Consider the following 7,430-nt stretch of genomic DNA (forward strand, 5'->3'; position numbering starts at 1 on the left):
TGAGCAAAAAATGGAAAATCCATTTATTTGAAACTCAGTTGAAATCTGTGGGCAGCTGTTGAAATCCATGAAAAAAATTACTGCTCTAAATTACCTCTAGATGTGAATGAGCGCGTGTATGTGTGTATCCTGCGATGATATCCTGTCCAGGGTGTGTTATTGCCTTGTGTCCAGTGTTGTTGCGATACTCTTTGGATCCACTACCACCCTGACCAGGAAAAAGTGGTTAATGAGGATGAATTAGTAAATGAACTACAACTTAACATGGATCTGGAGCCAATCCTGGTAACACTGGGCAGAAGGCAAGAAAATTCACCCTGGATGGGATGGCAGTCCATCACAGGGCACCATGCACACACACACACACACACACACATTCACGGCTATGGGCAATTTAGCATAGTCAGTCTACCTACCCGAATGTTTTTGTACAGTGGGAGGGAACCAGAGAACCCAGAGGAACCCCACGGGAACACAGGAAGAACATGTGAAATGCTGCACAGACAGTACACGGAGCTCAGGAGATGTGAGGTGGCAATGCTACCCACTGCAACATTGTGCTGCCTAACATGGAAGTGGAAAATCATTCTTAGAGCGTACGCTCTCCTGAAGATTTTGTAGTATTTACTCACAAGGTGTAAATTCATGCACTCTTGTTTACATGATGACATTCATAATTACAAATTCTTTCATCTGTTCCATCTCTATTTAAAGGCCATAATTTACAAAAACATTCATGAAAGTGTTCTCCAAAAATACGTTTTACATAAATGTTGATTAACTGCCCCAACATCTGTCCTAAGACACCTAAGTCAACCTGAGATGCTAATGAAAATGGTTCAAATGTGTTTTTTTTTCTCCATGAAGTACAGGGGTACTAACTACATAATATTCTGCAGGCACATGCTTAAGTAAGCTGAAGACATTTGATTTTCTTGTAATGTTCGCATACATTAATATGCATTAATATGTTCATAGTGACTACAAAACAACTTGTCCATTACCTTATGGCAGTATAAAGTGACAAGACAGGGCAAATATTTTAGTGTTTTCAAACCTTCAAACCTAATGCCCCAAACCTTCCCTCCACCACGCCCTTAGTGTTTACTCCCTTCATTAGGAGGTCAGCCCCATAACCCTGGTCCCACCCCACAACCCCTGTCCTGTAATTGGTACCCTGAATTTTAAGCCACATTGAAATTTCATTATTGTTGTGGTAAAACCTTCACAGTCTGAGGCCCAAGCAGAGGTGGGCCATTAAATGGTTAAAGGCTCCCTGGATGTAGAATGTAGAAATCTTTTCCATAGAGCAGCACATGAGGAACAGTTTAAACGAGTCCAGCTGTCTGGGACCTCTCTCTCTCTCTCTCTCTTTCTCTGTCTCTCTCCAGCCCTCTGTCTGTTTCTTGTCTCTCTTCTTCTTTCTCCCACCCCCTCTTTTATTTTCTCTCACTCTTTCTCTGGCAAAGGGCAGATTTCGTGCAGCATATCATTGCACATCTGGAAAACTCACTTCAAGCTTCACTTTAAGCTTTATCTGGAGCTTGTTTTGAAATGTTGTGCAGCTTATTTTAAGAGGCAAACTGAAGAACTCCAAAGTAAAATGAAGTTCAGTCTAAAGTGGAGACAAAAGTGTACAAGCTTAAGAACAGTGCATTCTTTTGCCAGCATCAGAAGGCAAATATAAAGTCTTTGGTAAAGACCTAAAATTACATGGCTTGGATGAAGTGGCCTCCAGCAGTGTGGGAAGTACGAAACTTTAGCAGGGCACAAGCGCAGTGACTCACATCCCTCAGCTTATTGGTCTTTTAGAAACAATGCCCCTCCTTCTCAGTGAACTAAAGGAAAAAATAAAGAAATGTTAATCATGAATATTAATCTCAGTCATGTAAATGTGAGACATGTACCTCCCACATCACGTGTCTACTCCTCTGCTCTTACATTATGTGAGGAAAGTGGGTCTAGAGTGGTGACGGGTCAGCTTTATTTTCCATAACGGAAAGTGCCTGTGTGTCTCATCTTCACATTCCTCATTTGCAAGTTTAAATTCTTCACACACTTTAATAAATTAGACAAGCATGTATGCTCATTCCTCCAAACATACAGCCTTATTATCTTGAAAGTCTGCCTAAACATGAAGAAGAGAAATATTTCGAGTTGTTTCTCAACCCAACCCCCACACAACACCCACACAACCCCCAGAGCTCTTGACCTCTGAGGTAAACAGCAGCAGAGACTGTGCAGCCAGATAATGCAGAAGGCACACCTCATGCTGGACTATACCTCAAAATGTTACACTTCTGACTTTTTTTTTTGGATGATTCCCATTTTTTGTAAGCAGCATGGCTCAGGAAAATATATTTTACAAAGTAAACATGTATCGTGAATAGAATGTACATCATAAAAAGTTTACATCTACATGTCAACATAACATTTGCTCAATGTTAATGTTAATTTCGACATGAATGAAATGGTTTTGTATAGCTTATGTCCTCAAAATCCATTTTGGGACAGAATAAAAAAAACAAACAAACAGTGTTTCTGTTAGGCTGTGGGGGCATTTATTTATTTTGCTGGCAGGTTCGGGTCTTCTTGCAAAGGGTCACTGCAAATAAACGCAAAGTTCTTCTGGCTGATCACCTTTATCCTATGATAAATCATTTCTATCCCGATGGGAGCGGTCTCTTCCAACACAGCTCTGCCTCATCCACAGGGAACGAGAGGTGAATGGTTTGACGAGAATGAAAGGGATATAAATTATATGCTCTGGCCTTCTCTTTCACCAGATCTCAATCCAGTTGAACACCTATGGGAAATTTTGGAGTGATGTATTAGACAGCAATCTCTACTACCATCATCAAAAGACCAACTGAGGGAATGTTTTTTGGAAGAACAGCGTTCATCCCTCGAGAGAGTTGTAGAATCTGTGGAATGAAGTTGTTTTGGTGGCTCAACAGCTTACGTAGACACTTTATGTTTGCTTTGTCACTTGTCTGTATATTGAAAAAATATCCATACTTACACATCATTTTCTAACCTTGTCTGATAAGAAAATCATTTGTTGTAGGGTACAACAGAGAACCATTAAGGGTTCTGCTAGAGAGGGACCACATTCATCATATCTTAGGTCAAATCTTAAGCCCTTAAGAGTTCTTCAGTTGTCCCTCTGGGGGAACCCATAAAGGTTCTATATAGAACCCTACAGCAAAATGTTTCCCCATTAGGAACGGTTCTAAGCTAGAGTCTTTTTAAGCATCTAAGAACTCTTAACTATACAAAGAAGCCTTAGAAGAACCCATAAAACCCCCTGTTTTAAGAGTGTACATTTAAACTTTTTGCTCATGAGTATATTAGTCTAAATACACTGAAATATTGTAACATACTAACTTGCTTAAAGAAAATGCAGAAGGGTCTTGTTCTTAAAATGACTCAATTAAATTTTGATGGTTCTTTTGATAGAGGATGAGCAGTAAAAATTGCAGATAGCATTTTTGACAACACTCTTACAAAAATGGTTCCTCAAGGGTTAATTTGGATAGTTAATAGTTATTCTCTTCCTAATGGGATAGAACCTTCTGTGATAGGGGAGTAAAGTTCTGCATAGAATATTTAATGGTTCTTAGCTTTTTTCCCATTAAATTAAAGTTTTAGAGAAACAGTCTCAGTTATAACTGTAACAGCAATTAAAGTCATAGAGAACAAATTCAACATGAGAACCAATATATTGAGAATATTCTGCCAGGGGTTGCAGTGAACATATAAAAACACAACCTGTATCACAGTGGTTTATTCTCCTTTCAGTTTTTGCTGTTGTTTGGATACTTTTCCTTTTCTTGCTGTGATGTGATTCAAAGTTATTCAGGTACTGAATTCACAGGACTTTATCCTTTCCAGAGTCACTGCTGGAGGAAGACGACATGGAGTCTGCCACCTGTTTGTAATGAGACCCCCACCTGCCTCACCAATTTCCTTTTAACTGGCTGCTTTTAAACTTCACACAACCTGTGCTGAAGCCATCATTTTCTGCCCCTAGGCTCCATACACCACTGTCTGTAAGTGGCACAGGTGGAAATAGCCAGGATTTTATTCTGTGAGCAATTTGGCACCTTGCCTTTGAGCCTATACATATTATATGACGAGTACATCAGTATAAACACTGTTACAAGACATTTCAATTCTGCTGAGTGTTACTAATATCAAGTAATTCATACTTCTTACAAGAGACCTCAATATAAATGAGTTTTTGATTTCTGTATCCTCAAGAATCAAGCTGTTGGTGACTGGGTCGGGAAAAAGATGAGAAACTCTGTGAGGAATTATCCTCTGTATGGAGTCAATCATCATTCCTGCTGATCCTCCTAATACAATCTGCATAAAACACTAGAGCATTTATTCATTTGTTGATATTTTCCATTAAATTAAATGGATTTTAACTTATGCTCATTTCTATTATTCTAACAATCGTTAAAACTGTTGTTAAGGCAGCAACTATCTTATCGGCAGCACATGTGAGCACTCCTCCTGCCCCATGTTTCTCTCACCAGCTTTATGCTTTTCTCTCCTCTGACCATTTCCTTCTTTCTGTTCTACAGCTTGCCTCAATCTTTTCTTTTGGATTGCGGTCCAAATGTTATAAAGTACAGATAGCAGTAAAACATCTTTTGCATGCCCTTTTTTAATCTTAATTACTGAAGAAAGCTAAGCAGGTATTGATAATATAGTATATTTATAACATGCTCGTAGTGCTGATGGCTTAGTCTCATATGATGTGGCAGGCATTTTTGCAATATTTTCTGGAGACAGAAAGATGGGGCGTGCACTGTCTGAAATAAGAGCACGGAAAGCAGGATAAACACTGCAGCCGGTAGTTGTGCTTAGTTAATGACTGCCTCACTTCTTTATAGAAAACAAATGGTGCACTAAGTACTGCTTTCCCAAAAATAAAACACGGCAAGGTGCCTCCTGCTTGCAGTATTTACAGCACAGGCATGAACTAAAAATTGGTAGTGAAAATTCCATTAATATTCGTTGTGTATGTAACAGTAAAATGATATTTTTAAGGGATAGAATTAGTTTTATAGCAGTGCAAACTCAAAATATGCAAAATACAAAAGCAATAAACACTTTAAACACTTTTGGTGACTTAAAAATTGTCATATTTCAGTGCTTGTCATGGAAATCATTTTATCTGCGATTTTATTTGTGCAATACAATGTCATCCCTGTATATTAAATCTTATTATACCCCAATGCTGTTGAATTCTCAAATGTGATTGATGAGAAAGGGTTGATTAATTTTCTGCTACAGCAGCTCTGACAGTAGCACCATCTGTAATGCAAATCACACTTGTAATAAATTATAATTTCTACAATAATATTCTATTATGTCATTTCTGTAACAGCTCATGGGACTTCACAGAGGTAGATGCTCCACATAATCTTAAGCTAATAATAAAAAATTAATTTATAAAACATTGCTGTTATTTAACAAACAATCTAATCATTGATATAGTGAAGCTTTGTGTAACGAGATTCTCATGGAAGGAGTCTCTAGTGTCAGTGCTTTGTTAAATCAATAAATTTTCCACAATTGGAAAGTCTTCATGAGAGAGGACGTTGCACTATATGGTTTCTTGGTAATATGACAACCTGCATTGTTTTTGGTCTTATTAACTTGAGAGAGAGGCCGGTGAGGGAATGACTGATTATGACTGTTAAAATATAAGTGATAACAAGAGCTAACTGGTTTTGTGGCCGTTCCACACCATTACATGTAAGTATAAATGATTTTGCCAGCTAGAAAAACTGCTAAGAATATTAACATTTCTCTCAGACGTGTTGGTAAATTACGCAAGAAACCTTCCCCTAGCTTTGGCATAGTCATCAGCGTCAACACTGCGTCACAACTAGGAATGTAATTTTTGATTCCCAAAATGTTCGCAACCAAAAGAATGGACATTGAACAATCGAATTCAAAGATCTAAATGATAAATGATGCACAAACCTTCCCTTCACATGTTAATTATTGAGGTAAACACAAGTCTGTGATATTTGTAGTTAGAAATAAATTAGATAGAGGCAAATGTGAAGTGTGGTTTCTCCAGTCAGGGGCTTGTGGTTATCCTGGATGAAGTAACTGAGCTGTAGGAATTGAAGAATTATCCTGTAAACTTTAAACAGACATATTCCCCTACAAAATCGGAGGGAAGGATAACGTGTGAGGCTAGCTCATTTCATGTAAGAAGTTATACAAGGCTCCTAAAGAAAAGCCTCCTCAATCCAGGCTGTGATGGCTAAGCTACTGTAGTATAACCGAAAAACATGCCTTTCCACACAACACACTTCTTTTCAAACAGACAAAATCTCATGCAGGTTTCATGACTAACATGTAGATCTGTTTATTCATCTGTTTATTTAATAGCTTATCACTCAGAGTTATAACAGCTATACAATAATAAAAAAACAGACAGTATGACGTTGTTGTGAAGTTGTTGTCCTTTTGATAAATCGTTCAAATTTCAGACTTGGTTAAAAGTCAGACATTTGTGAGGTTTAATGGGTCAGTAAGAAGCTTCCAAAGACGGCTGGAAGATATTATATCCATGAGGAAGAATACAGTGGACACATGGGTCTTAAAAACTGGTCAGTCCCTTCCAGTGGCGCATTTGTATTTATATCAGTTGGTTTTTATTCAAAACAAAAACTGCAAAAGGATATTCATAGCAGTGATTTGAGATGAATAAATGTTGTCAAGAATTTGCACTTGGGAAGATCTAACTGTTAGAGCATATGTAGTTGTCTCTCTTCATATAGACTTCACTTATAGGCTCCAGTTTTAACTGAAGTTTCCTTTCATTTTTCCTACCCTTTTGGTTAAATGTGCAGGTCTGGATGGTGATGCCAGAAATTCCAGTAGAGAACTTTAGTTGACTGTAATTTTTCCACCTTCCTTTGTCTAGTCCCTCCCCTTCTCTCTTCTGCGAGCTCACACAGTGGAAAATCACGGTCATTGCTAAGTTGAGGTGCAGCCCCATGCTCTTAAACATCTCTCAACTAAACAGTTCTCTGCTAAGACTCAGTTCTCTGCTAACTCATTTGCAGAATGCATTTCATCTTGGTCATGTTACTGTTGTAACACTCAGTACTAGTCTGTGGATGAGCTGACCGAGACAGAGTAGTCATGCATCACCCTGTATCTCTGCAAACGGAAAGATGCCACATCACATGCAATGGCTCCAAAGGCTTTAAATGAGGGGTGGAAGTGTTGTGTTGTCAATTTTATCTGTAAAAACAGCTCTCAGGGTCTTCTGTTATAACAAAAAGAGAAGGGGTGGAAACGTATTGGGAGGGGGTGGGGGGTAGGGGTTTGAAGAGTTGAGGGAGCTGCTCTCACCACATAGCTGCAGCATGAGTACATGCTTACTGGCTGCC

Source organism: Pangasianodon hypophthalmus, chromosome 23 (genome assembly GCF_027358585.1).
Source record: "Pangasianodon hypophthalmus isolate fPanHyp1 chromosome 23, fPanHyp1.pri, whole genome shotgun sequence".
Lineage (NCBI taxonomy): Eukaryota > Metazoa > Chordata > Actinopteri > Siluriformes > Pangasiidae > Pangasianodon > Pangasianodon hypophthalmus.